Source organism: Littorina saxatilis, linkage group LG5, assembly GCF_037325665.1.
Source record: "Littorina saxatilis isolate snail1 linkage group LG5, US_GU_Lsax_2.0, whole genome shotgun sequence".
NCBI lineage: Eukaryota > Metazoa > Mollusca > Gastropoda > Littorinimorpha > Littorinidae > Littorina > Littorina saxatilis.
Window position 1 is genome coordinate 56,337,761 of NC_090249.1, and position 3,778 is coordinate 56,341,538.

The 3,778-nt window shown below is 40.6% G+C and overlaps 1 long non-coding RNA gene across 1 annotated transcript in view; it reads right to left on the bottom strand.

The window, feature by feature from the left end:
- Positions 1-423: 423 nt before the first annotated feature.
- LOC138965902 (uncharacterized) overlaps positions 424-3,778 on the bottom strand; it is an 8,371-nt gene continuing 5,016 nt past the window's right edge. Inside the window, exon 5 of the long non-coding RNA XR_011455557.1 lies at positions 424-949. This is a non-coding gene — a long non-coding RNA (uncharacterized lncRNA). The remainder of the gene's footprint in view (positions 950-3,778) is intronic.

Consider the following 3,778-nt stretch of genomic DNA (forward strand, 5'->3'; position numbering starts at 1 on the left):
CATATAACAGGACCTTCTAAAAGTGTATGCGAGCAAAGTATCCTTCTTATTGTGTGGAAATAAAACAAATCTGATTTACAGCAACAACAACAACAACAACAACAACAACAACAACAACAACAACAACAACAACAACAATAACAACAAAAACAACAACAACAACAACAACAACAACAACAACAACAACAACAACAACAACAACAACAACAACAACAACAACAACAACAACAACAACAACAACAACAATGAATTAAATCACATTTATGAACACTGCAAAATAAATTAATTGAATAAAAAACACAATTGCGTTAAGCAAACTTTAAAACAAGAAAGAAAAATTTATGTTATCTAATAACATATACAAATTCAACAGTAAGAGAGAGAAAAGGGTACCCCCCAAAAAGAGAGAAAGAGATAATATATAAACAGCATTTATATTGATTTCATGTCGTTGTCGCAGAGCCAAAGTAATCTCTACCTGTCATTTAGTACGACGTTCACTCGACATACCCTCCATTCAGCATAAGGGGCTCCGCTCACCTATGAAACTTCAGCAGGACCGACGACGCACTGCAGATTATCCCAGCCCGCTACACGTTGCATGAAAGGAAAACAGGCCAAGTACTCGTCATAATCCCTATCGCGGCATCAATAATAGGCAGTGCGTCGTCTGTGCCGCTGAAACTGCGCAGGTATATTCTGCCCATAACGATAACGACTGTTCGGCATATCGTTCTTTCAAAACCGAACAAGTTTGCCCACGTCTATCAAAGACCGACAACGCCTGTCTGCTAGAAGATATAGTCTCCTAGCGGTACTGATAACCGACAAACAATAAACGCACACTGTGTCATAACTCGGCCTTGTCATTCATTCCCACCTACTTTCGTGCGAACACCCCAGTCACACAGCGCTAAGTCCTTCCGACGACCATGCCGATCACTCCGATCTGAAAAAGTTATAAAATCGGGGCATATCGACGTCAAAATCCAGCACATGGCAAATAAAAAACAAGTCGCATAAGGCGAAATTACTACATTTAGTCAAGCTGTGGAACTCACAGAATGAAATTGAACGTAGTCCGCCGCTAGTGCAAAAGGCAGTGAAAGTGACGAGCCTGTTTGGCGCGGTAGCGGTTGCGCTGTGCTTCATAGCACGCTTTACTGTACCTCTCTTCGTTTTAACTTTCTGAGCGTGTTTTTAATCCAAACATATCATATCTATATGTTTTTGGAATCAGGAACCGACAAGGAATAAGATGAAAGTGTTTTTAAATTGATTTCGAAAATTTAATTTTGATCATAATTTTTAATATTTTTAATTTTCAGAGCTTGTTTTTAATCCAAATATAACATATTTATATGTTTTTGGAATTACTAAATGATGAAGAATAAGATGAACGTAAATTTGGATCGTTTTATAAAACAATTATTTTTTTACAATTTTCAGATTTTTAATGACCAAAGTCATTAATTAATTTTTAAGCCACCAAGCTGAAATGCAATACCGAAGTCCGGCCTTCGTCGAAGATTGCTTGGCCAGAATTTCAATCAATTTGATTGAACAATGAGGGTGTGACAGTGCCGCCTCAACTTTTACAAAAAGCCGGATATGACGTCATCAAAGACATCTATCAAAAAAATGAACAACATGTCCGGGGATATCATACCCAGGAACTCTCATGTCAAATTTCATAAAGATTGGTCTAGTAGTTTACTCTGAATCGCTCTACACACACACAGGCACACACACACGCACACACACACGCACACACACATACACCATGACCCTCGTCGAGAGAGAGAGAGAGAGAGAGAGAGAGAGAGAGAGAGAGAGAGAGAGAGAGAGAGACAGAGAGAGAGAGAAGAGAGAGAGAGAGAGAGAGAGAGAGATAGAGAGAGAGAGAGAGAGAGAGAGAGAGAGAGAGAGAGAGAGAGAGAGAGAGAGAGAGAGAGAGAGAGAGAGAGAGAGAGACGCATACGCGCGTTCGCAATAGAAACATTGCCAAGGGGTGTGTGTGTGTGCGTGTGTGTGTGTGTGTGTGTGTGTGTGTGTGTGTGTGTGTGTGCGTGCGTGTGTGTGTGTGTGTGTGTGTGTGTGCGTATGTGTGTGTGTGTGTGGTATTGTACAACATTTATATAACTTTTGTTTCTTGATTTCCAGTAAAAGGCTGACCCCCTCCCTTTTTTATGTGTAAAACATAATTTGTGGGTGTATATATATGTGTGTGTGCGCGTTTGTATGTGTGTGTTTATGTGTTTGTTTGTGAGCGACGGGCAATGTGGCCTAGTCGATAAGACTCCGGCTTCCTTAGCGGAAGGTCGTATTTTCAAATCATGTGGGTTAAGGGTGGAGATTTTTTTTCGATCTCCCAGGTCAACGTATGTGCAAACCTGCTAGTGACTTATCCCCCTTCGTGTTTACACGCAAGCACAAGACCAAGTGCGCACGGGAAAGATGTAGAGGTTACATGCCGAGTCTCAGTGATTATCAAAAATAATGGTCGAAGTTAGCGGATCATGAAAAATGCGAGCTTCAGCGAGCTTTTTCATGACCGCGAACTGAGACCATTATTTTTGATAATCACTGAGACGAGGTATGTAACCTCTTTATCCCTCCTTTCTTCAGTTATTCAAAGAAAAGAGGAGTTTTGTGCGAAAGTTTGATCGAATCATATTCACCCAACCAGTCTACCTGCGCAGGCGATCGATTAATGCGCGGTTGTATAGTTCCGTGCAAATCATTCAATTTTGTTAACACTTCTTGTCAGTTTCCATGTTTTGAACTAAAATCAAGTACACAGTTATGTTGTCATTCTGCTGTGGCGGTAAAGGCAGATAGTGTGTGTTCTGTTCATGTTTTGGTATCGCTCAGGAAATGTTCTTTCTTCGAATGTGACTAGCAGACGAAGTTTTACACCCGTGTTCCAACGTTAAAAACTGTATGAAGTTTAGCTTTCTGGGGCAAAATAGTGTATGAAACCGCTGCATGTTCTTTACGTTGATTAAATGTTTGCAATTGATTGCGTGTGATCTGTTTATAAAATGAAATATTGTTGAAAACTGACCGTCGGATTGCAGTCTTGTCGGTGCAGCCGAAATCTGGAAGGGGAACTACTCGTGTCGCTAGACAAAGTATGAGAGTTACTTTTCCTTGGAATCTTGCTAGCGATAAACGATTGACAGATTGTGCACGGCAGATCTGAATTCAGAAAACAACCAAACTCATGGATTTTACATGGAGATTCATGTGTTCAAGTCTGTAGTTGCTGGTTTAAATACGGTATGGTTGTATTGTTTGCTCCAGAAATGCATATTTTGTACATTAGAGTGTTCTGAACTTTTGAGTCGCAAAAAGTAGATCCACAATGTGTACAGTCTCTACCCATGAGCTATCGAGGATTCAGGCCCGTTGTTGGGTAAGTGATTTTGGTTGTTGGGTAAGTTACCGAAAAATAACTAGCCCTACAAGTTTACAGAGAGAAAGAAGCAGAGGGGGGGATAACTTGTAATCCATGACAGAGTTCGGTGGGTTATAGAAAAAAAAGAAGATTTTTTCTTTCTCAAAGATGACAGAAAGTACATTGAATGTTGAGCTAACTAGTCTTCTAATACATTGAAAAATATCATAATCATCATAGCCACCAATGCCATCATTGTGTATAACTTCGTCATTTGTAATCATACGATAGATGACGTCATGACGTCGAAAGGTGAAGGAAGAAGTGGGGTGGGGGGGGGGGGGGGGGGGAGTGGGTGACGATGACGATGACGACAAG